At 44.0% G+C, this 27,215-nt stretch overlaps 1 protein-coding gene across 2 annotated transcripts in view; it reads right to left on the bottom strand.

The window, feature by feature from the left end:
- The window catches only part of TSPAN4 (tetraspanin 4), a 1,094,228-nt gene that overhangs the window by 930,679 nt on the left and 136,334 nt on the right, over positions 1–27,215 (bottom strand). The window contains exon 1 of one of the 2 annotated variants that reach the window (XM_040328524.1): positions 22,905–23,047. The exons of the other annotated variant lie outside the window; for it this stretch is intronic. The gene's annotated coding sequence lies outside the window, so the exon portion shown is untranslated. Of the gene's footprint in view, positions 1–22,904; positions 23,048–27,215 lie in introns of those variants that run through there. 2 annotated transcript variants of the gene reach the window in all.

Below are 27,215 nucleotides of genomic sequence, written 5' to 3'. Positions count from 1 at the left end.
TTATTTCATCAATAATTTGGGCAATATAGTGAGTTTTAGTGCTTTAAAATAAAAATAAAAAAGTGTATTTTTTCCCCAAAAAATGCGTTTGAAAAATCGCTGCGCAAATACTGTGTGGAAAAAAAATGCAACACCCACCATTTTAATCTGTAGGGCCTTTGCTTTAAAAGAAATATATAATGTTTGGGGGTTCAACTTAACTTTCTTGCAAAAATAAAATATGTTTTTACGTGTCAGAAAGGGCTTGGTCTTCAAGTGGTTAGAAGAGTGGGTGATGTGTGACATAAGCTTCTAAATGTTGTGCATAAAAGGCCAAGACAATTCAAAACCCCCGCAAATGACCCCATTTGGAAAGTTGACACCCCAAGCTATTTGCTGAGAGGCATCTCGAGTCCATGGAATATTTTATATTTTGACCCAAGTTGCGGGAAAAATAATTTTTTTTTTTTTTTTGCGCAAAGTTGTCACTAAATGATATATTGCTCAAACATGCCATGAACATATGTGGAATTACACCCCAAAATACATTCTGCTGCTTCTCCTGAGTACGGGGATACCACGTGTGAGACTTTTTGGGAGCCTAGCCGCGTACGGGACCCCAAAAACCAATCACCGCCTTCAGGCTTTCTAAGGGTGTAAATTTTTGATTTCACTCCTCACTACCTATCACAGTTTCGAAGGCCATAAAATGTCAAAATAGCACAAAACCCCCCAAATGACCCCATTTTGGAAAGTAGACACCCCAAGCTATTTGCTGAGAGGCATGTCGAGTCCATGGAATATTTTATATTTTGACACAAGTTGCGGGAATATGACAAACTGATTTTAATATTCCATGGACTCAAGATGCCTCTCAGCAAATAGCTTGGAGTGTCTTCTTTCCAAAATGGGGTCATTTGGGGGGGTTGTGTGCCATCTTGGAATTTTATGGCCTTCAAAACTGTGATAGGTAGTGAGGAGTGAAATCAAAAATGTATGCCCTTAGAAATCTTGAAGGCGGTGCTTGGTTTTCGGGGTCCCGTAGGTGGCTAGGCTCCCAAAAAGTCCCACACATGTGGTATCCCGGGACTCAGGAGAAGCAGCAGAATGTATTTTGGGGTGTAATTCCACATATAACCATGGTATGTGTGAGCAATATATCATTTAGTGACAACTTTGAGCAAAAAAAAAATCAGTTTGTCATATTCCCGCAACTTGTGTCAAAATATAAAATATTCCATGGACTCGACATGCCTCTCAGCAAATAAGCTTGGGGTGTCTACTTTCCAAAATGGGGTCATTTGGGGGGGTTTTGTGCTATTTTGGCATTGTATGGCCTTCGAAACTGTGATAGGTAGTGAAATGCTGAAGGCGGTGTTTGGTTTTTGGGGCCCCATACGCGGCTAGGCTCCCAAAAAGTCCCAAACATGTGGTATCCCCGTACTCAGGAGAAGCAGCAGAATGTATTTTGGGGTGCAATTCCACATATAACCATGGCATGTGTGAGCAATATATAATTTAGTGACAACTTTTTGTATTTTTTTTTTTGTCATTATTCAATCACTTGGGACAAAAAAAAAATATTCAATGGACTCAACATGCCTCAGCAGTTTCCTTGGGATGTCTACTTTCCAAAATGGGGTCATTTAGGGGGGTTTTTTACTGCCCTGCCATTTTAGCACCCCAAGAAAACCAATAAATATATGCTTATTGCGATTTTTTTTACTAAAGACATGTGGCTGAATAAATGTTTGACTAAAAGTTTGTTTATTGGATATTTTTTACTTTTTGTTATAAGAAAAATATTTTTTTTTCAAAATTTACGGTCTTTTTAAGTTTATATCGCAAAAAATAAAAATCGCAGAGGCAATCAAATACCATCAAAAGAAAGCTCTATTTGTGGGAAGAAAAGGACGCAAATTTCGTTTCGGTACAACATTGCATGACCGCGCAATTACCAGTTAAAGCAGCGCAGTGCCAAATTGTAAAAACACCTCTGGGCCTTTAGCTGCATATTGGTCCGGGGCTTAAGTGGTTAAGTTGCTTAATTTTTTCATTCCTATTCACTTTTTTATTGTGTACAGTGCATTTTTATTTTTTCTCTGGTTTTCTTTTTTCCCCCAATATTATTTTATGTCTTATGTCATAGACATGCAATAATGTCTGGCAGCTTACCTTCTCCTCCATGTGTTCATCAGAGGCCTGACTCTCTTTCTGGCTGCCTTTTATCAGCTCTCCTCCCTGTATGGCTCCACCCCAGGCCATTCCAGGAAGTCTATATTAAAGCGGGGGTTCACCCAAAAAAACATTTTTAACATTACATTCAGCCGAGTTGTCATGACAATCAGCTGTTTTTTTTTATCTTATCCCCGTACATACCGTATTAGCGTATTTTCACCGCCGCTTCCGGGTATGTCTTCTGCGGGACTGGGCGTTCCTAATTGATTGACAGCGCGTCACGAGTTGCCAAAAGAAGCCGAAAGTCGGTGCGGCTCTATACGGCGCCTGCGCACCAACGTTCGGCTTCTTTCGGCAACTCGTGACGCGCAGTATGCGACGGTCGGAAGCCTGTCAATAAATTAGGAACACCCAGTCCCGCAGAAGACATACCCGGAAGCGGCGGTGAAAATACAGTATGTACGGGGATAACATTTAAAAAAAACAGCCGATTGTCATTATGACAACTCGGCTGAATGTAATGTTAAAAATTTATTTTTTGGGTGAACCTCCACTTTAACTAGCGCACTGCAGGTCTGCTTTGCTGTTCAACTTTGTTTGTTAGCTTGTGTTCCTGTCTGCCGTGTGCTACGTTTACCTTTCTGTGTACCGATTTTGGCTCATCTCTGACTACTCCTGTTTGCCTGTGACCCTGATCTTTGGCCTGTCCCTTGGTTACCCTTGTCTGCCTGTTGCCCCGACCTCGGCTTACCCATCACCATCCCTTGTGTCTTCAGTGGCTGCTTCCCCTCTCTCGCTACGGAGCGTGACCTGGGGGACCCCAGGGGCCACGACCTGGGTTCAGTTGCAGCGAAGGCCATCCTCCCCGCTAGAGGCTCTGGTGAACACCTGCTGGACCTTAGACTTCGCGCCTTGGGGAATCTTGGGTTCACGTTTCCTGTCCATCCTCAGCAGTATTCTATTGGGTTCACTACCTTGCGGTGCACCCCCTGTCTCAATCGGAGTGCATTTGTCACCTGGCCACAGGTGACCTGCCATCTTAATCATACTGATTCTCGTCTTTATACCTATTCTTTCATTAAACAACCATTTTTTAATTGCAATAGATCGTTTTTTCATTGTGTGGGTCAGCTGGCTGTTATGGACTGCCTACTTCCTGTCCATGTATTTAGTTGCTCTCCTCCTAAAAGCAAACAGGCCAGTAGAAGGAGCTGTGAGCCCCGAGCGCGTAGCCTGTGACACTCCCCACTCTTGTCAGATTGCCTGCCCTGCCGTGCCGTGTGACGTCACTGCCGCTTCCCAGACTGGACAGCGTGAAGCTTCCTGTCATGTGACATCGCTGAGAAGCCTGTGACACGAAATTCAAAACATCAGGGAAACACCACCAGAGCCTGCATATAATATCGGCATCTACAGACCTAAGGACACCCCCATCCTTGATGGACTTCATTTCAAAATGAACCTGTGAGTATATATACTATATTTACATTATTAACAAACATTAAGAATATCACAGTTGGCGCCTCCACCCCCCTCTTTCCTTGTATTATTTTGCTGACAGAGGTTATGGACACCCTCTGAGGATGGCTGCCTCTTCTTGCCTTTGATACACAGACTGACTTAGAAGTGCCATCAGAGCCACTACTACCATTGTTTTAAAGGCATCACACCACTACGAGCGCCAGAATACGCCCCCCCATCTTTATGAGCGGAGTTATGGTAGCATCTTCTCTTTCAATATAGAGCAGTACATCTGTAAATTAATGATACCATCAATAAAATGCAGCTCCCAACACCAGCAGCACTCATACAGCCCCACAGGAGGACACTGCCACCATCATGTTTTACTGTAGGCACCATGCATTGTTCTTCGTACTCCTCACCTTTGTGACACCATACAGTTTTGAAGCCATCAGTTCCAAAAACATTTATCTTGGTCTCATCACTACAAAGTCCCTGTAATCTTCTTTTTTAGCAAAAAATGCCATTCCTCTTCAGTGTATGCCATATTGTGTCATGGGAAATAATCACCCAAGTTTTGCTTTCTACTTCTTAGCTGATTGCAGTGAACTTGTATGTCGATTTTCTTTAACTCTTCTCATCAGAAGACTCTCCTTTCGAGGAGTTAACGTCCCTGAACGGCCCTGTGAGATGGTTGCATTTCCATCTTTGTTACATTTTTGTATCACTTTTGCTACAGTATTCTGACTGAGAAGTAAAGTTTTGCTGATCTTCTTGTAGTCTTCACCTTTCTTGTGTAAAGAAATTATTTTCTTTCTCGGGCCTTGTGATTTTTCTCTTCCATGTGGTGCCATTGCTGACAGCATGAAATAGGTAGGGGTTTTCTTTGTTAAGTAACGCCCTTTTAAAATCAACTGCCTGCTGGACACCTGTTTTAAGAGGTTGTAAACCTCATAAAGAAAAACCCTGCAAGACAAAAGCATAATGAACTAGTATGGGTCAGCGTCGGCCCTCTGAGTACAGCGCGGACATCTTCCACTAGAATTACTTCTGGCTTTTCGACTCCGGCGCCATGATTGGCTTACGCGCTGATCCATGTCTTTATGAACCTTGTTTTGGGGGGGGGGATTGTGGTCTAAGTTTGTTTTTGAAGGGTCTAGTTAAAAACATGTTTTCTTAGGCACAACTTCAGTCACATAACATGCCTGTAATGAAGTGTATCCCATGTCCTGCTGACTGCTCCTTACTAAATAAATCTTGTCTTGACAGCGCTGAACTTTTAGCACTACATGGGTTAACTGCCATGGATCTAACATGGATGAAGTCCCAATGGCCGCCCTCCCTCCCTTTCCTGTCCTCTTTACCATTCACAGCACTCCTTGTATGTTCTTATAGAATGCAACACTTGTGTTAAATGCAAACACTGTTTTGTTATATCAAATATGTATCCCTCTGCCTCTTACAGTTGATGGGCAGAAAGAGATAAACTGTGGGGGTTACTAAAAATGGAGTGTGCAAAATCTGGTGCAGCTCTACATAGAAACCAGTTTCCATTTTTTTTATTTTTTTTCGTCAAAGCTTAATTTAACTAACTGAAGCAAGAAGGTCATTGGCTACCATGCATGGCAGCACCAGATTCTGAGTGATCCAGTTTTAGTAAATCTTCCCCACTGTTACACAGTGCTAAACACTTTGTAGCTGCTATATATAAAAATAAAAAATAGAACTTCAAGTAAGTGACAATATATGAAAAACAGCCCAGGACTAGAATTATTTTCTTCACATAACAGAAAAAATCTAGTAAAAGGTTTTCATTTGTATGATTTTGATGCATATAGATACACTGAAACAATCTATGTTTGATAAAAATCCTGTATATTATATATAAATATAGAGTATATATATATCACTGTATGAGTAGGTAGTTAATGGTCTCTTCTTCTTGCCGATTATATCTACGTTTTCAGAGTTCAGGTCATGCTGGCATCACATACTGCAGCTGTAAGTTGGGAGATCTAGTTCCAAGATGACATTAAATGTTCGAAGCGCCTGCATTTTCTTTCCATGCAGGACCTATGTGAAAAATGGAATGCTCTAGAAAAAATAATAGTGGCACATCTACATCTCAGCTCGTCGTAAGATTACTATCGGAAATACAATTCACATTTTAATAAAGTAGCAGGAAACGAAGCAGCAAGCTCAGCGGACAATATCTCTTCTTAATATTCTGTAGCAAAGCAAGGAGGCACAAACAATTTAATAATGTAATGTAAAAAGATTTTATGCTTAGGTCAAGGCCAACAAGAGTTAAACTTGAATGGTGATTAACGAAGCTATAAAATAGCACACTTATTTTGAGTCATGTGTTACAACAGTATAATAAAGTATCATCTTGCACTGCTGTTGAATATTTTCCTACTTGCTCTATATAATCAAACCAAGCATTCAGTTCATTTAAAAAGACCACAAGGAAAAATAATGGTGCTTAATGTAACCAGTTAGATATTTGCTTTATAATATGCACCGATAAAGGACTTGGGGGATCATTAAACATCACTTGCATACAGCTTGAGGGGTTTACACGTTCAAGAGGAGTACTCGTTCCACTGGATTATTGAACAGCACCTGTACTTTTCTGTGCATCAGTTTCTGGAATCACTGTCACCTACTTTCCCCGAAACCCAGCAATCAAAGATTTTGTGCCCGCAAACAGCGTTTGCGATCTGCTTTTGGAGTGCAATTAACAATGTAGTGGCATCCACATGCAGACTGCATGGGAAGTGCGCTTGAACACGGTGTAGGAAATGCGCATTTCCCCCACTGTGTTCTGGTGTAATCCAGCCATAACTGAGCTGAAATCTTCTGATCTGGTAGGCCAAAAAATACAGTAGTACATTGCAAATTTTAATTGCCATATACAGTTTATACATATAGTATAATCAACAATTATGGGCAGAGGGCATAAGCCGATCAGGAGCACATTGCTTTTAATATTCGGACAGTGAATAAATGTGGCATTACAACAGAAAACATGGCAAATCAGCCCAAGTTACAGCAAATAATTCAAGTATAGGCAAGTGCAAAGGAAATAATCTGGGAACAATATAAGAGCAGAACAAAAATACAAAGTTCTTCAAGTGGCACCTTACAGGCCTAAGGATACAGTAAATGACCTGCCTGAATTACAAAGAAAATAAAAACACAATTCTTGATGACAATGAATCCACTAAAGGTTTCACTATAACAACAGAATAATATAAAAAATCCAATCAGTTGTACAGAGTTTAACAAATATAAAGCTATATAACATAAGAACCAGATTCTGATCTGACCAAGTGCTAATATGGAACTAGAAACACGCTCAGGTAGAAGCTGCCTTCTACAAATATTGTATCAACATGTAAATGTTGTATTTGTGGTAAAATTCTGGGTGTCTGATTTGCAGGCTTATTCTCCTGGTGGGATTTTATCTATTTTTTTTATCAAGTATCAGGAATCTTGGCAAAGAATCAAATCTTTTGATGGAGTTTGACGAGTTGGCAAAGAGTTGAAACGAAAGAAGAGAAGGGGATCTGTATGTTATTTTGAATGTTATTGTACAGAATAGAGATTAACATATCTGGTGACAAGCGTGTACTGGTTTGATCCGATACTTAATTAGGGTAGGTAAAATATAAAGTTATAAAGTATTTAAGCCCCACCCACACCAGTCCATTTTATGTACATTTTAGATGGGGGACATTTAAAAAAAAGTCCTGCTTACATCTTTGATGCTCCATTTTTCAGTGATATAGCACCCAAAATGCATGTAAAATGTACTTAAAAAGCAACACACCACATAGATAAAAACAGGCTTTGAAGCATTTTGGGGTCAAGGAGGTTGTAAAATGGGTACCATACCTTCTCTGTCATTGTGCTATTGCTGGGTGTCCAGTGTGCCCCTATACATTTAAAGAGGGGTGGGCTCCCTCCAGGCATACTTGGCCCTAATCTATTCATTATTATATATGTGCTCCAATTTGGGGACTCTCAAAATGTATAGAGTTAGGACTGCACTATACTGGGGTGCCATGATGTGGCATTGGCAGCTTATGCATATGTTTGCAAATATGTGCAAACTAAACCCATTGTTTTAATGTGAACTGTTATTTTAGTTTGTTGCAGGCTGTCTGGTAAGTGAGCTGGGAGTTTTTGTTTGTTTGATATGCGTCACCCTTCCTTGTGCTTTTTGGGTGGTTGCCATTTGTTTGTAACAAACCATAGTGCCCCGTTGTCAGGGCACCAACAGCAGGGGAAGGACTCTAGGACCCAGCATCTCCACCAGCACTTTGCATGGGCCTTTATAAGGAAGCCTGTCAGTGGTGGAAGTTGCTGATTGATCGTCCGTTTGCTACTCGTGTTCCTTTGATTCCTTAGTTACCGACCCGACTTGTTCCTGACCTATCTCCTGCCTGCTCCAGTCCTCAACCGTGCCTTGTCATACGGATATGCTCTGTGTGCTTCTGGTGTTTAAACTTGGCTTCTCAACTGGCTCCTGATCCTGGCTTGTACCGACTTTCTTTATCGTACATCACGGGACACAGAGCGGCATATTCATTACTATATGGGTTATATGGAGTACCTTCAGGTGTTGACACTGGCAATCTCAAACAGGAAATGCCCCTCCCTATATAACCCCCTCCCATAGGAGGAGTACCTCAGTTTTTACGCCAGTGTCTTAGGTGTTAGTCATGGTTTAGCTTGCCTCCGCATCCTTGGGATTAGGTGAGCTACCGGTTCTGTCCAAAAAAGCCTCAGCGCTAAAGTGGTCAGTAACCGGACCCCAAACCCTTGGGGTATAGCCCATAATGCTTTTCTTTTTAGAGAGCTGGACCCTGGGCCCAGAACTTAGAAAACCTTTGGGTGCCTAATGTTTCTGTTGCCAGGGTGCTATATGGGCCCAGGACAGTGGATCCTTCATAGGAACCCAGGGCCTGAAGGTCTAGACATCCCCACGGAGATGGGGGAAGATTGGGCCTCTTGCTTGGCAAAGTCCTGCGGCATGGAGCAGGTAAGTGAGGGGAAAACTTGCGGAACTTGGTTCTTAGCAGGTTTTTTTCTGGGGGGTCACAGGGGACATGCCTAAAGTTATGCACTGCATCTGGCAAACTAGTCACATATCATAAAGATAGGATGGCTCTATATGTATTATTCCCCATAAGATGTGACCTCCCTTGTAGTGTTGGAAAAGCATTGAGTGGGGCCTGTGTGATATAAAAGTATATGTGTGTGTGTCAGAGAGCTGTGCTTACCTGCAAGCCTCCAGGCGATGCTCCATTCAGTCTTCCTCCTCAGAGCCTGCAAAGCAGGCAAAACGCTGACCTCCTCGTGGTTCCAGGCTGCAGTTTGCTGGAGCAGAGAGGTCCCTTCCTCCCAAACCCCCCCCCCCCTGTCGGGAGGGGCATTTCCTGTTTGAGATTGCTGGGGGGGGAAGGGCGGGTCAGTGGCTTAAGGAAGGGGCGGCCCTTCCTTGTTTGTTCCATACAGCTCATCAATACTTTGGAACTGGGGAGGAAAGACCAGAGCGGCAGCACGGGGCGCCGAGGACACACAGTGGCCAGAAAGGATATTGCAGTCTTCAGAAGACTGTTTTTCAAGCCTAGAAATAGGCTGTTTCTTTTCCATCTCATAGTTTTTCTTTGCAATACTACTCAGGGGGACAGAATGTTTTTTCTTTCCTGGATTTGAAACAAAAACGAAAAAAAAAAAAAAAAAAAGAAAAAAAAAAAAAAAAGTCATCTAGGGGAGAGGAAGCATTTTTTATCCCCCAAACAGGTGTTTGGGCAATTAACTTTTATAGTTCCAAATACCAATAGGTAGCAGGTGTACCTCGGTATTGTACCATGGCATCCGGAGAGTCTAAGGTCTCGGACAAAGTTATGCCGCTGCTTTCCCCACAGGGAGCCTTGGGGCCATCGGGATCTTAGGCTGGAGCTGGCGCGGGTCAGTCCAACCCTAAGATGGTCACGGACGAGGTATTACTCACCTCTTTAAGAGAGATGGAGAAAAGTGGGAAAAATGATAGCCACAGCTATGCGGGGCAGTAAACGGATTAGATCTCCGTCGCCCGAGCGCGGACCCTCAGAAGAGGAGGTCCTTTCCTCAGGGGAATTGGACGACCTCTTGGACAAGGACCAAGTAGGTTCAGGGATCGAAGATCCGGATACAGAGGAGTCTGGAGCAGTCTCCCAAGGGAAGAGCTGGTGGACTCAAGCCTTAACGGACTTGGTCCATAATGCATTCATCTTGCCAGTACCAGATCTCCAGGTATCTACGGTTTCAGCTTTGGGCTCACTGAGGGCGCCTCAAAGCAATGCAGTATTTCCGATCCACCCTCTACTAGAGGGAGTTTTGTTCCAAGATTGGAACAAGCCAGAAAAATCTTCTTACCACCTAAAAGATTCTCTGCCCTATATCCTATGGAAGATAAATTTTCCAAGAAATGGGCTACTCCTACAGTGGACGCAGCCATCTCATGTATTAATAAATCATTAACATGCCCTGTAGAAAACATACAGGTATTCAAGGATCCAGTTGATAAACGCTTGGAAGCACTACTTAAGAACTCCTTCACTACTGCAGGGGCAGTAGTACAGCCAGCTGTGGCTGCGATTGGGGTTGCTCAAGCATTATCGGATCAGGTTAAGCAGATGCTTAAACTTATTCCTGCCCAGCAGGCAGAAGAATTTTCGGATGTCCCTAGGGCCATATGTTTTACAGTAGACGCAATTAAGGATTCTATCCAGCAAGCGTCACGTTTATCGTTATCCCTTATCCATATGAGAAGACTCTTATGGTTAAAAAGCTGGGAGGCCGAGCCCCCATGCAAGAAGCTCCTGGTAGGGTTCCCCTTCCATGGAGGACGACTCTTCGGAGAAGACCTAGATAAATACATTCAAACCATTTCAAATGGCAAAAGTACTCTCTTGCCAACTAAGAGGAAGTTTCAGGGGCCTGCGTTTAAACGACAGTACTCCCCTGGGCAGGGGCCCTCTAATGCCAAACAGTATCGACGGCCTCCTGCGAAAGCAAACTTCGGCTTCAACAGCAAATCACAAGGACAGGCTGCTAGAGGCAGAAAGCAGTGGGTTCGCAAACCAGCAAACTCAGCCCCCAAGCCGACCTTATGAAGGGGCGCCCCCACCCACGAAGGTGGGGGGAAGGCTGCGACTCTTTTCAGAGGTTTGGGAAGCCAGCATTCCCGACGAGTGGGTACGGTCTTCCGTGGCCACGGGCTACAAATTAGATTTCCTAAGGTTTCCTCCTCTTCATTTCCAGGAGTCGAGGATTCCAAACGATCCGGAGAAAGGAGCCGCATTAATGTCGGCATTAAATCATCTACTTTCCCAGGAAGTAATAGTAGAGGTACCAGTCCTGGAACAGGGGCTAGGTTTCTACTCCAACCTATTCATCATCCCGAAGTCCAATGGAGATGTCAGGCCAATTTTGGACCTAAAGATGGTAAATACATACCTAAAGATCCGCTCATTTCGGATGGAATCCGTGCGGTCAGCAGCTACCACACTCCAAAAGGACGACTTCATGGCGTCCATAGACATAAAGGATGCCTACCTTCATCTTCCAATTTATCAGCCACATCAAAAATATCTACGCTTCATGGTGGCTTCGCGTCACTTCCAATTCGTGGCGCTTCCCTTCGGGTTGGCTATGGCCCCCCGGGTGTTCACGAAGGTCCTAGCTCCAATCCTAGCCAAACTAAGGATCCAAGGGGTCACGATCCTAGCATACCTGGACGACCTCCTAGTCATAGATCACTCGTCTCCCGGCTTGGAGCGAGCAGTGGCCCTCACGGTCCAATACCTCGAGAAGTTCGGCTGGGTCCTAAATCGAGAAAAGTCAGCTTTCCTGCCCACAAGGCAGTTGGAATATCTCGGCATGAGATTAGACACAGAACAACAAAGAGTGTTTCTACCTCTGAGGAAGGTCAAAGCCATCAAGGAATTAATCCTACTGGTTCTAAGCAAGAAGGAACCGACTATTCGCCTATGTATGAGGTTACTAGGCAAGATGGTGGCCACATTCGAGGCGGTACCATACGCCCAGAGCCACACTCGCATCCTGCAGGCAGCCATCCTGTCAGCATGGAGCAGAAGGCCACAGGCCTTGGATATCCCGTTGCCGCTCTCATCAAGAGTCCGACAAAGTCTGTGTTGGTGGTTAGACCCTCAGAATCTTCTGAAGGGGAAGTCTTTCAGCCCAGTGGCTTGGAAGATAGTGACCACAGACGCCAGCCTGACGGGCTGGGGAGCAATTTTGGATGGTTGCACTCGCCAAGGTACTTGGGCAACGCCAGAGAAGCAGTTGCCCATCAACATCTTGGAGCTCAGAGCTGCTCGACTAGCCCTCAGGGCTTGGACGTCAAAATTGCAGGGGTTCCCGGTGAGAATTCAATCAGACAATGCCACGGCCGTGGCATACATAAATCACCAAGGGGGAACCAGGAGTCAAGCCGCTCAGAGAGAGGTGAGCTTGATTCTCCTATGGGCAGAGGCTCATGTGCCCTGCATATCGGCAATATTCATTCCAGGAGTGGACAACTTTCAGGCGGACTTCTTAAGCCGCCAGACTCTTTTGCCGGGGGAATGGTCTCTGCATCCACAAATCTTTCAAGCACTCTGCCAAAGATGGGGAGTGCCGGACGTGGATATCATGGCATCGAGACTCAACAAGAAGCTAGACAGGTTCATGTCCCGCTCAAGGGATCCGATGGCCTGCGGAACCGATGCGTTGGTTTGCCCTTGGCATCAGTTCAAACTTCTTTATGCGTTTCCCCCGCTCCAGTTACTACCCCGCCTGCGGCGCAGGATCCGGGTGGAGCACATACCAGTCATCCTGATAGCTCCAGCATGGCCCAGAAGGGCATGGTACTCACTAATCTTAAAGATGGTAGTGGGAGACCCTTGGACTCTTCCTCTACGGCCAGACCTGCTATCGCAAGGTCCGATCCTCCACCCTGCCTTACGGCATCTAAATTTGACGGCCTGGAAGCTGAATCCCTGATTCTCAGGGGTAGAGGTCTGTCTCAGAAAGTAATCTCTACCCTAATCAGAGCCAGGAAACCGGTCTCTAGGGTGATTTATTACAGGGTCTGGAAGGCCTATGTAGGCTGGTGTGAGTCCAAGCGATGGCTTTCTCGCAAATTTACCATCGATAGAGTATTAAGTTTTCTCCAGCTAGGAGTGGATAAAGGATTGGCATTAAGCACAATCGAAGGACAGATTTCTGCTCTGTCAGTGTGGTTTCAGCGGCCGCTGGCCACCCACTCGCTGGTTAAGACCTTCATTCAAGGGGTCTTACGTATTAAACCTCCAGTTAAATCCCCGCTTTGCCCGTGGGATTTAAACCTTGTTCTGTCAAGTTTACAGAAACAACCGTATGAGCCATTGGCTGAAATTCCTTTGGTTTTACTGACAAGAAAGTTAGTATTTTTGGTCGCCATAGTTTCCGCAAGAAGAGTATCAGAACTGGCGGCCTTATCCTGTAAGGAACCATATCTTATTTTTCATAAGGACAGGGTCGTTCTCCGCCCTCATCCTTCCTTCCTACCGAAGGTTGTATCCAGTTTTCATTTGAACCAGGATTTGGTATTACCATCCTTCTTCCCTAAACCTACTTCCAGAAAGGAAGGGTTGCTGCATACCTTGGATATCGTCAGGGCCATGAAGGCCTATCTTAAAGCTACAAAGAAGATCCGGAAAACAGATGTGCTGTTCGTATTACCGGATGGGCCCAAGAAGGGGCAGGCAGCTGCAAAGTCCACCATTTCTAGGTGGATTAAGCAATTAATCACTCAGGCCTACGGCTTGAAAGGGTTGCCTCCTCCAGTATCATTAAAGGCTCATTCTACTAGGGCCATGGGCGCCTCCTGGGCAGCACACCACCAGATCTCTATGGCTCAAGTTTGCAAGGCGGCAACCTGGTCTTCTGTCCACACGTTTACAAAATTCTACCAGTTGGACGTAAGAAGGAAGTCTGATACAGCCTTTGGGCAGGCAGTGCTGCAGGCTGCAGTTTGAGACCCTCGGAATCCGGGGGCTCCTCTTTTTTGAGTTAAATTTAAAATTTAAGATTATTTTTCTCAACTAAGTTGGATTTATTATGATTTGAGTATTTCTCTAAATTAAATCCTTTTGTCTTGGAGATGTTCTCCCTCCCCTCATTGTGAGCATTGCTTTGGGACATCCCATATAGTAATGAATATGCCGCTCTGTGTCCCGTGATGTACGATAAAGAAAAAGGGATTTTTAATACAGCTTACCTGTAAAATCCTTTTCTTGGAGTACATCACGGGACACAGAGCTCCCACCCCTCTTTTTGGGGACCATTTTGGGAGGCATACTGCTTGCTACAAAACTGAGGTACTCCTCCTATGGGAGGGGGTTATATAGGGAGGGGCATTTCCTGTTTGAGATTGCCAGTGTCAACACTTGAAGGTACTCCATATAACCCATATAGTAATGAATATGCCGCTCTGTGTCCCGTGATGTACTCCAAGAAAAGGATTTTACAGGTAAGCTGTATTAAAAATCCCTTTATCCTTCTGTCGCAGTGATTCAAGAGACCTGTCACACCTTACCGGCGCTATCTGCCTGCAGCTTCTGCTCAATACAACAGCAGAATCCCTGAGTCCTTCTGCAAGCAACTCCCCAGGCAACCTGTGCTACTCTGTGCCCAACCGCTTCTGTCTCCCTTCCAGGGGAGTCCGGAAATTAGCCGCAGGGGAAGACCTCTCTCCATTGGCCTCCAGCACCCGGTACGTGATATCCGTGCACAAAGCATTTTTCTGCGTCAAAACTGGTAACATGGTTTCTAAACAGCGTTTTCAGATAAATTGCCCTTTTCCACTCTCCACCACTATCCAACAATGCTGGGCAAAAGAGACAGACCTCTGACTGACAGCGCACAGAGAGGAGGTGGCGGTGCAGACACAGAGCCTGTACAGTCCCTGACACCTCTGAATGTTGCAGACAGAACTTCTCCAGCCCTCCTTATGGTGCAGCCAATGCCTCCTGCATGCTCCATTTGTACAGATAATATACTGAGCCTGAAACCTCTCACAGTCCTCTCTCCATTCTGCAGCCATGTCTCCTCGGCTCCTTCTTGTTACTGCTAAAATACTGAGCCCGCAACCTCCTGCAGCTGCCAGAAAGTTTTGAGGAGATGACTACTGTATTCGGTGGCAGCTTGTGTAGTAGGAATTACAGCTGTCATTCACAAAAGGGTCTCTGCTTTCAAAAATATATCTAATGTTCGGGTGGTTTCTAGTCTCCAGGCCTAAAATTATTATTTTAATGTGTGCAAAAAAAAAATTATAAGAATGAAAGGGTTACAAGAACTTGGGTCCAAGTCCTCCAATTTACCTTCAGACTTTAATGGGCACCGGTTGATCAACTTGAGATCCGGACTGATGTAAAGGCAGCTCTGAGTAACTGCTATTTAAATGTAATTGTCAACCTAAACTATTGAAATTGCGCACAAGTTTTTTTTTAAGTCCAAAAATAAACATTAAACACAAGAACTTTTTTTGCAGGCAAGCCAGGCAGGGCCTGTAAAAGAGCCTGCTATTGAGAAGAAATTAACAATTCACCTGTCGAAAAAAGACAGCAGGCATTTTTCAATTCATGTAGTTCAATTAAATGTGAACGGAGAAAAAAAAAAAAAAAAAAAAGATTCTTGCATTATATGGGAGAACACTGGGGGCCCTCAAACCTTCCAGAGCATCACATTCCAGAGCGCTGGAGAGTGAAGGAAAGCGCCGGCTGTCGTGGAAGCAAGGAATGAGGTAAGTACTGTTTAGTATCTTTTTTATCATCCCCAAGACAAGATGAGGAGTTAAGCCTTGCAGGGGGAAAGAGGGCCAACTGCAAAAGTAAATCTTGTTTTCCCTGGGCATTCAGTTTTAAGCTAAATCAACTAAAAACACTAGTTTGAAAGAACTATAAAATTTAGGTAAAGTATTTAATGCTACCAGAGCCGAAATATCACAGATGGGTGGGAAATTATATGCTCATGATAATTGTCTTGCAGTGAACTCTTTCATAAGCTTAAATGATTATATACAATTATAGCATAGGGAATAAACATAAAGTTATAGTAGAAATAAAAACAGAGGTACATCTGGAACTGCATAAAGACTGGCAAGATAAACACAAATCAAGTTCCTTTACAAAGAGCTAACCTAAAACTGGATGAATGCAGCCAAATTAAATTAACTCTGTAGAAAAAAAGTTTCTAAGGAATTATATCAATTTGCTTTTTATGTTGGTAGTTTTAGAATAATTTGGTGTATCTGTATATTTCTATGTATAATTAAGTTTCTATTTTTAACCATTTTCTTTTCCCTGCATGTATATTTACTTTATGCACAACAGAACGTTTACTATGCAGCCTTTTTAGTTTTCATTGAGTTTTATATAGATATATATCTATATATAGATATATATCTATATATATATATATATATATATATATATATATATATATATATATATATAAAGGTGTCAGTAACATTCACAAAGTTGAGCTGAAGTAGGATCAAAGTCAGACCAAAGAAGTGCAGGGAGCATTTTTAAAGTCGAACCGACTTCTGTCAGACCAGTTAAGACGGCTCTCATATGGAAACATTATTTTCACATGTAATGCGACATGAGCTCCCAATGTCAGAGCGTTTGTCGTACAAGTGTGAACCCAGGCTTAAGCAGGTAAAAGGTCTGGAGTTCATTCTAAGAGTGGTATTTGCATTTGGAATCAATTACTCTGAACCTACATCATGCGTTCAAAAGAGCTGTCCATACAAGTGAAACAAGCCATTGTAAGGAATGTAAAAAAAGAAACAAATCCACCAGAGAGATATCAGCAACATTGGGAGTGGCCAAATCAACAGTTTGGTATATTCCGAGTAAAGAAACGCAATTGAGATTTTGGGTGCACACTATGCTGTCTGCCCCATTTGAATTTTACCATTGATAAGGTAGTGTGGCTTCCACATGTTTGCAAATGTTGTGCAACTAAAATTTCTATTTTCAACGCAAATTGTTAGAGATGTTGTGTAGTTATTTATTTTGTAGGTTGGCTAGTAAGTGTGCTGAAAAAAATCAGCGTTAGTCTTACCGGAAACTCTGTTTCCAGGAGTCTTCTAGGCCAGCCCTTGAGAGATGGAGCTCCTCCCTGGACAGGAAACACATCACCTCCAGCTCTTTAAAAGGCGGTCCCTCAGGCATCTGGTCAGTTTAATCCAAGAACCGAAGGACGGAGCTGAAAAACAGTTAATACCGTACATACAATTTATATTATCCATGTACATATACCTACCTCAAAAAATAGGGTGGGAACGTGCTGTCCTGGAAGACTCCTGGAAACAGAGTTTCCGGTAAGACTAACTCTGATTTTCCCAAGGCGTCTTCCAGGACAGCCCTTGAGAGGATGAAGAAAGCAGTCACCAGTTTAGGGTGGGACCACTGCTTGGAGGACTTTCCTCCCAAAGGCTTGATCTTGACCACTTAAGACGTCCAATCGATAATGTCGAATGAACGTGGACATGCTTGACCACGTGGCGGCCTTACATATCTGCTTCATGGTAGCGCCGGCTCTTACTGCCCAGGACGTGGATAACACCCTTGTAGAGTGTGCTTTCAAGCCCTGTGGAGGTCCAGGTGCTGAGTTTTGTACCCTTCCATGATGGCCATCTTAATCCACCTGGCTATCGTCCCTTTTGAAGCCTGCTTTCCCTTTCGATTCCCAGAAAACAGAACAAACAGGGCCTCCGATGTTCTAAAGCTTTTAGTTGCTTCCAGATAGGCTAGGAGGCATCTTCTGACGTCTAGCAGGTGTAGCTGTTCTTCTTTGCTATTTGCAGGTTTATTGCAGAAGGAAGGGAATATGATGTCCTGACTCTTGTGAAAGGAAGAAGCGACTTTTGGAATAAAGGACTGGTCAGTCTTTAAAATACCTCTATCCTCCAATACTTGCATATATGGTTCTCTGATTGACAGAGCTTGGAGTTCGCGGATTCTGCGAGCAGAAGTCATAGCGACTAAGAAGACTGTTTTTAAAGTAATCAGTCTTAAAGATGCCTCTGATATTGGCTCAAAAGGATCTCTAATGACTGCTTTCAACATAATAGATAGGTCCCATGTCAGAATTTTGCGGCATGGGGCCGGGCGTTGTTTAGCCACTGCTTTGCAAAACCTATTAATTAGCGGGTCCTGCTGTAGGGAGCGCTGAGCATAAACGGATAGGGCAGCAATTTGTACTTTAACCGTGCTTAAAGCTAACTTCTTGTCAATGCCCTCTTGTAAGAACTCCAATATTGTTGGAGAATCGTATTCTCTTTTTCCATTCTCTTTTAGCCAGAGATTACATTTCTTCCAGTGTTTCAGATAAATTGCTCTGGCATTTGGTTTGCGACTCTGTAACAGAGTTTTAATTACTCTGTCCGATAGACCCTTAGATTTAAGGATGTCTATTTCAGATACCAGGCCGCTAGATTCAGCATGGCTGGATTGGGGTGCCGCACTGGACCTTGGGTTAGCAGGTCCTGACTGCACGGTAACATCCAAGGTGGTCGATCCAATAAAGATAGTAGAAGCGAAAACCACACCCCTTTTTGGCCAAAAAGGGGCTATTAGGATAAGAGAAGTCTTCTCCATCCTGAACTTGGAGAGGACTCTCTGTAAAAGATGCAGAGGTGGGAAGGCATAGGTCAAGGTTAATTTCCATGCGTTCTGGAGGGTATCGACTGCCACTGGTTGATCCCATGGATTCAGTGAGAAAAAGTCTGGTAGTTTGGCATTTTTTCTGTTTGCGAATAGGTCGATCTCCGGAAGACCCCACTTGGCAACTATTTCTGCAAATACTGTCGGATCTAGAGACCACTCTTCTTGTGAGATTAATTGTCTGCTCAAAAAATCCGCTAGATTGTTCTGTGTAGCCTTGAGATGGACTGCTTGACAGTGACCCCAGATTTTCTTCTGCCCATACAAACACTTCTTGTGTTATGCCCATCAGGATGGGATTCCTGGTTCCCCCCTGTTTGTTTAGGTATGCTACCGAGGTTATGTTGTCCGACCTGACCTGTAGGTGTTGGTGTTTGAGCTGACTTTGGAACGCTGCGATACCCTTGGCTACGGCCTTTAACTCTCTGTAAATGGATGAGCGTTTCTTCTCTAGGCGACTCCAAGTGCCCTGTGCCCATTGTCCATCTAGATGGGCTCCCCATCCTTGGTTGCTGACGTCCGTAGTCAGGATCTGCGTAATAGGGGGGTTCCACAGCAGACCTTTTTTCAGGTTGTTTTAGTTTCTCCACCACCAGAAGGCTTGCTTTGTCTTTTCTGGTAAGTACACCTTGTCTTCCAAGTCCTTTCCCGACAGATTTTGTAGGAGAAATGACTGGAGTGGTCTTTGGTGGAACCTGGCCCATTTGACTGCTGGGATGGAGGCTGTCATGAGGCCTAAGACTGACATTATTTCCCTTATTGTGACAGGGAGATTTGTCTGCATTTGCGCTACCCGCTGACTTAGATGATCGATTTTGTCTTGTGGGAGAAAGGTTTTTTGTTCTGTTGAACTTATTATGTAGCCCAAGAACAGGATCTCCTGTGAGGGAATGAGGTTTGATTTCTCCTTGTTGACGATCCAACCCAACTGAGTCAACCACTGCTGGGCGACCACTAGATCTTCCAGCAGTTTTTGCTTTGTTGGTGCCAGCAACAGCAAGTCGTCTAAGTAGGGAATGACTGTTATGGCTTGGAGTCTTAGTGGAGCCAGCGTCTCCGCTAGGACCTTGGTAAAGATTCTCGGGGAGGAAGAGAGGCCAAAGGGGAGGGCTTGGCTTTGAAAGTGGTAGACCCTTTTCCCCTATCCGAACCGCTATGCAGAGGAATTTTTGGGAGCTTTTCCTGATAGGAATGTGAAGGTAGGCATCCTTCAGATCTATCTTTGCCATAAAACAGTCTTTTTTAAGTAAATTTTTGACAGAATAAATTGATTCCATCCGGAACTTTTTGTACCGAATGACTGTGTTTAACGGTTTTAGGTTGAAGATCAGGCGATATTTGCCTGATGGTTTCTGCACCAGAAAGCCGTCCAATAGGGAACTGGTATTAGGACTTTCTGATCTACTACTTCTCTTATGAGATGTTGTAATGCTTGTGCTTTTACCGTGGTCTCTTGCTAGTTGTGTAATCAAGAACCTTGTTGGTGGCACTTGGTTGAACTCCAGGGCATAGCCCTTTCCTATGACTCCCCTGATAAAATTGTTGGAGGTCAGTTTTTTCCATTGTGGAAGGAAGTCCCCCAGTCTTCCTCCCACCTAGATCCTGGTATCACTGTGGCTTGGGATTTTTGTCAGGAGGGTTAAAGAGCACTTTCGCTTTTTGTTTCCCTCCTTGTGCCGCCCAGGGTCTGTTTGGTTTCCCTTTCTCTTGCGTTTTCTTTTGCCCTTTAAAGGGACGAAAAAACTTCCTGGGACATGAGTTTTTCTTTTCAGGAAAAGTCTTTTTATCCGCAGTGCGTTCTAACGCTTCATCTAGCGGAGTGTCAAACAGAAATTTACCTGAAAATGGAACGCTACATAGGCGCAATTTAGAGGCAGTATCTCCTAGCCAAGTTTTGAGCCAAAGAGTTCTCCTAGCTGCCACTGACAGTAAAGCCGCCCTGGCTGAAAGTTTTACAGATTCTGCCGAGGCATCTGCGATAAACCCTACTGCTTTAAAAAGCATGGGGAAGGATTTTAGCAACTCCGCTCTAGGGGTACCCGCCGTCAGGTGTTCCTGTAACTGTTTAAGCCAAAATTCAAAATTACAGGCTACTACACGTGGTTGCTAGGGCTGGTTTAAGATTAGCCATAGCCGTGTCCCAGGATCTTTTGAGGATTACATCCCCCCTTTTATCCATGGGATCTTCCCATTCCCTGAGCACCAAATCTGACATCAGCTTGTGCACTGGGAATACTTTCAGATTTTTTCTGCTTAACCCTTGGTACAACTTATCATGTCGTGAGAGTGAGGTTTTTTTCTTCCTTCAACTCTAACGTTTCAGGAATGGCCCCTACCAATTTGTCTACTTCCTCCTGGGACAGCTTGAATTGGGTGGGGCTGCGGGAGTCCTCCTGATCCTTTTCTTGCCCAGAATCTGACTGTTAGGAATGCGAATCACAATTTCTAAGGGAAACCTCCTCATTCTCCACAGGTTCACCTGATCCTGATGCTACCAAAGTGGGAGAGGTGGGCAACTCTTGCTGCCTGGCAGTTAGGCCTGGGATTTGAGTATCCGCAATAAGTTTTCTAAAAGATTGGAAGGTAGATTGCATTTCCTCCTTAAAGGATCCAAGGAACTTGGTAAGAGGGGAATCCTCCTCGTTATTCAATACTGTTGTGATACAGGGGGCACATAGGCTTTTGGTATAGCCGGATGGAAGCCTTGCATTGCATGAGGGGCACTTTCTTTTGTCTTTGGGTAGGCCCTTTGTACTGTGTTCCTTAGGATCCTTATGGGTAGGGGACAAAAGGGAAGAGAAAGAGCCTGTTAAGTAACAGAAAACATAATAGTGTCCCCCTCCCCTGTCTTAAAGTGCCCATTGAGCTCTGAAAGGGTACACTGCCCTTTCTAGCTCCCCTTGTATACAGGTGAAAAGCACAGGAAAAAAGGTACTGGCACGGCCAGCCTACCTGTGATGAGCCGGCACCGGACTCCCCCAGAGTGTGGGATGCCTCCATGATGCTCCGTCAGGTATACAGCCCATGCTTGATGCCTTTATAGGCGCCGACTCTGCCTTCCTTCCTTGCGCCGGAAACCGGAACCAGAGTTTCTGGCGCACAGTGATGACGCGCATCCTGGCCAGAGGTTACACTCGGCGACTTCAGGGTCACGGTGTCCACCGCGAGGAGAGTGAGCTCTCCTGCTGCTGATGACGCCGCCATGCAGGCCATCACTGCCTACTCCCTCGCCGGGCACTGGAGGGAAGAAGGAACGGGGAACTCCAAGCCCAAGCAGAGGGAACCCGTGGCCAACAAGGAGAGATTTTTACTAACAGGTGAGGGGAAGAAGCCCAAGCTGTCCTCCTCCAGGACTCGGGATGGATACTCTCCCGGATCCATCCCCCTCTAAAAAAGACGGTTCCTCAAGGCAACATGTCTCCTCCGACTGAGGAAACACAATAAACTGACCAGATGCCTGAGGGACCGCCTTTTAAAGAGCTGGAGGTGATGTGTTTCCTGTCCAGGGAGGAGCTCCATCTCTCATGGGCTGTCCTGGAAGACGCCTTGGGAAAATACAGTAGTATTCTTTGCTGTGTGCAAAGATCAGGGCCCTCGCATTCTGCCTGTATTGTAACTGTACTGTCTGTCCTTATGTTCTAAAGTGCTGCCCAAACTGTTGGCACTATATAAATCCTGTATAATAATAGTATTATTTATGATATCATCCCTCTCATTCTGGAAAAATGGCACACCTTTGACATTTGGCATCCCATGTAGATATTGTTAATTTATATAATGCTGAACCTATGCATTGTAGGAGGGGAAAATAAAAAGGCAAAGCAAACTGGAGGTGGCAGAGAAAAGGCATACTAAATGAAGTATAGTATGACCTTTTATTTTATGATTGTTTTTTTTGTTTTTTTTACCACTTTTGGTTAGTAAATCCTGGCAATGCATGGTATTTTTATGCTCATCACTTCAACAATATACCCATGGGCTCCCATTTCAAAATACAGAGCTGGTTTTATTTTTTCAAGATAATATCAAACTGGACAATGCTGCCATAAGTATTACCGATGGAACAAAACTGCACAGCTTGTGACAAAATTAAATAATCAAACAAATAAATAACATTACTCTTCAATGTTAAACTAAATCTTTGGTCACAGCATAAACTTTCATTTTATAACATCAGTGTTGTAATAGCAAAACAAATACATTTTTATATTTGACAATCCAATTGAATATGATAATATATACAACTAACTTTGCTCTGAATTTTACTTAATAGAATGCACAATCTTTACACTACATTTTTACGAACTTGTGTTTTACAACTTGCACAGAGTAAACAGTGATCTAGACAGAATTTTTTTTTCATTGACCCACAGATGTCTGTAACCAAATTAACTTTTCTGCCAAATGTTTAGTTTACATAACTGCTATAGGATACTGGATCATCCAAGATTAAATAGGTTAATTCATCAGTAATACATTTCCCTGGCATATTCCCAGCAAGTCATTTCCTACCTTTATAGAATCCTTGGAGATTTCAGACTTCTACATGTTCCAGTAAACACAAATTCTGACTGTGGTCCCGAAGATAGTCTGAGAAAGGAGATAGACGACTGCTGCAAATGTGAAGGAAATGTGTGTTTTTTAAGGAGGGTGGATGGAAGAAAGAGTTTATCATCGCACAGTTTAATGCCAGAGCACTGAACGGAAGGGGTCAGTCAGAGATCCAAAATAGGAACTTCAAAAAAGCCTCTAATTGTTTTCTGCTTTTAAGCACAGGAATAAGTATCTGTTAACAGAAAATGCAGTTCCATAATAATGAGAAAGTCACTCCTTTCAGCATAAACAAGAGTGAAAATTGAAATACTGACTGAACATTCAGTTTGCAATGACTACCACCAAACATCTTTATTTGTTTTAAAATACACAGAATATCTAAAAATAATACAGCAGCTCATCTGGATTGAGGTTCTAGAAATGATGGATTATTGTTAGGACAAGGTACCTGTCAAGTACAGAGGGTGCTGGTTTCCCTATACAGGGCCCTCCTGTCAGCCAGCTTAATAAAATGCCTCATACCACTAGCTGGAATGTCCACCACCACCTCTGAGGACTCTACAGCAGTTATACCCTCTCTTATGCCGCGTACACACGATCGGTTAAACCGATAAGAATGGTCTGATGGACCGTTTTCATCGGTCCAAACCGATCGTGTGTGGGCGCCATCGGTTGTTTAACCATCGGTTAAAAAAAAGCCAACTTGTTTTAAATTTAATCGATGGATTCCTAACCGATGGGAAAAAAACGATCGTTAGTAGGCACAACCATCGGTTAAAAATCCACGCATGCTCAGAATCAAGTCGACGCATGCTTGAAAGCATTGAACTTAGTTTTTTTTCAGCACGTCGTTGTGTTTTACGTCACCGCGCTCTGACACGATCGTTTTTTTTTAACCGATGGTGTGTAGGCGCGAAGGACCATCAGTCAGCTTTATTGGTTAACCGATGACAATGATCCATCAGACCGTTCTCATCGGATGGACTGATCGCGTGTACACGGCATTATGGCCCATACACACGATCCAAACATCATACGAAAAAGAATCGTACGATAATCAGATCATTAGTACAGAACTTTCGAGAGCTGATCATGACAACTCCTCCTTTGAAACCATTCCTGAGTCCACAGCAGCTTTTTCATACAGCATGACAGAATTTTGTGGTTAGGCTTGGGATGATGTTGCATTTAAATTTTAAAGAGAATATGGTCAAAATGTATTCGTTTAATCTGAATTGACCTTTTTTTCTTTATGGCCTCACCAAGTGGCTAAGAAGGCAGAGAGGTCACTCATATATTAACACATTAAAATAGTCGAGGAATTTATCAAGGAAGATTTTAATCTTTTCACACCCTATGGTGCTGCTGGCGCTAGAGCACCTGCGGCAACCATAGGCAATGCCTCTTCAATTTTTGTCCCACCCAAAATCCACACCAAATACTTTTTTCTTAAAAAAACTAGGGAAGCACCACTGACAAAAAATCTCAAATAAATCCTGGAGGAAAAAATTAAAATTGAAAATAATGTCCTAAGAGACAGGGAAATAATGTGAACTGTCCTCTTAAAAGGGGAAAATGTTCAGGTAATGTCCCAATCTTTTCCTGGAGTTCCTAGTTGAATGTGAATCTGTATAATGCAATAAACATCCGTGCCCAGTCTCCCAAAACTCTCACCTTACTGCTGCTGCTTAGTGCATGTAGCATGAGTGTAAGAGTATCCAGGGATGTGTGGCTCAATCCTTTCCAGGTCCTCTCCTACATACCAGCCTCTTGTACATAATGATGTCACTGATCCCAAAGAATGATGTACCTGGTCAGTGCTCAGCGCACCATGTATGCAGGTGAGGAAGAGAAGGATGACTCCAATAGTGAAATATTGTAAAATCAAGGTGGTCTTTATTAGCTGGCTAAAGTGGTCTCTTACATGGATAATAAATGAATGTGCATAAAACTTAAAGCGGGGGTTCACCCAAAAAATTGTTTTTAACATTACATCCAGCATACTAACCATACCAAGGACATTTACTGTATGCAGGTCATTTTTTTTTTCTCAGTACATACCGTTATATTGTCTTTTTGTCCAGGGCTTCCGGGTTCTGATGACTGCGGGACTGGGCGGTCCTATCCTTGGATTACATGATTGACGGCTTGTGAAACAGTTCCCCTGTTGGACAACGCGCGTCACCAGATTTCCGGAAATAGCCAAGCTGCGAGTCGGCACTATACAGCGCCTGCGCCCGCCGTGTAGAGCTGACTGCGCAGACTCGCAGCTCGGCTATTTCCGGAAAGCTGGTGACGCACATTGTGCGACAGGGGAACTGTTTCACAAGCCGTCCATGTAATCCAAGGATAGGAACGCCCTGTCCCGCAGTCATCAGAACCCTGAGGCAGGGATAGGAACGCCCAGTCCCGCAGTCATTAGAACCCGGAAGCCCTGGACAAAATCAGAATATAACGGTATGTAAGGAGAAAAAAAAAAGACCTGCATACAGTAAATGTCCTTAGTATGCTGGCTCTAATGTTAGAAATTTGTTTTTAGGGTGAACCCCCGCTTTAACAAGACGCGGCGTCCGCAGCGCCGTCTTACGTATCCTCCGATAGCCTCCGGCTTGCGACAGTCTCGCGTGATCCGATCAATGCTACATGCACTAAGCAGCAGCAGTAAGGTGAGAGTTTTGGGAGACTGGGCACGGATGTTTATTGCATTATACAGATTCACATTCAACTAGGAACTCCAGGAAAAGATTGGGACATTACCTGAACATTTTCCCCTTTTAAGAGGACAGTTCACATTATTTCCCTGTCTCTTAGGACATTATTTTCAATTTAAATTTTTTCCTCCAGGATTTATTTGTGATTTTTTGTCGCATTACATTTCTCATTGTGTTTTATGATATCACCATTTATTCTTTGTGGATCACCACCCTAGTAGTTTTGCAACTACGTTTTGAAGCGCTTATCACTTTTTTATTGCATTTACGTATATTTTGTGTATTGTGAACACTATTCGATACTGCTGCTTTGACATCACTATTTATTTATTTTAACACTGATTTACTTGCAGTAGCGCAGACTCAGATCCATACAACCGGGGGTTCCCGCGGTGAGGGACTACAAAAGCCCTCAGCGGCTTTTCTCATTCCGCATCTCAGAAATTATCAAAGAAGGGCACAGAAGGAAAAAACCTACACAGCGGTCTGATTTGTGTGATCCAAAAAAGACCGAGCCCTCGGCGGAAACCCAGCTGCACTATCCAGCTTAAGAGAGTCCCTTGCAGCAGTAAAAAGCGCACCCATAAATGCCTTATTCTGCTTTTTTTTTTTTTTTTTAAAGGTAGGTACCTGGTCCATGGCTTCATAACAGCATTCCCCAGGGGATAACGGGGGAAGGGGGCACTCTTTTACCGCCCGCCCGCAGTCCACCCCCACCCTGGCACAAACGTGTCCAGGACTAACAATAAAAACTCTGTGGGAATCCCAGGTGCTAACACTTGCTGCCACCACCAGCATGTGGGGAAGGACCCAGATACTGACTCCAAATATTAATTAATATTTACATAGTGTGTATTATAATATGCACACCTGTCCTTACAAATAAACAAAAGCTCCTAGAGCCCTATTCAGGGCCTTTCATCCACTTGCTGCGCTGACCAGGGGTAACCAGGGGACTCAGGAGGAGACTGCCCAGCGCTGCCGTCCGCTCTCAACACACAGCGTGTGAGAGGAAAAGAACCGTGAGGTAACTGTGCGGCATCTGCAGGGACCTGTGTTTAAACAGGAAAAGCCTCCTAGGGCTTTTTTATTTAAGGATAAGACACAGATTCAGCATAAAAAGCAAAACCGTTACAGGTGTCACCAATCAGTCAGCGTCTAACTACTCGCTGAAGTATAATCATAAACATCTGTGCTCATCACAGGGCTTTTCAACAGTGAAAAACCCCTCACAGGAATGCCCAATACAAAAAAGAAAACACAAGCCAGATAACAGTTCCCTCAGGAAGGCCCCCTCCCCCCTGACAGCTGCAATGTTATCAATGCAGCAAGGCAAAAGGAGCACGCCCCCGGCTCCCGCGGGGCGTGGTCACAGAGCATCGGACGGCGTGCTTCTAACCCACGGCTGGGCTTTTAAAGGGGACGTATATATACGTCCATGTGCCCAGCCGTGCCATTCTGCCGACGTATATCGTCATGCGGCGGTCCTTAACCTCCCTGGCGGTATGATTTTGTCTGGAATTACGTACCAAAAGCGGTACAATTATTTTGCAAGGAA

This window comes from Rana temporaria, chromosome 11 (genome assembly GCF_905171775.1).
Source record: "Rana temporaria chromosome 11, aRanTem1.1, whole genome shotgun sequence".
NCBI classification, from domain to species: domain Eukaryota; kingdom Metazoa; phylum Chordata; class Amphibia; order Anura; family Ranidae; genus Rana; species Rana temporaria.
Note: the sequence above shows the minus strand (reverse complement) of the source record. Positions and strands in the feature narration are given on the sequence as shown.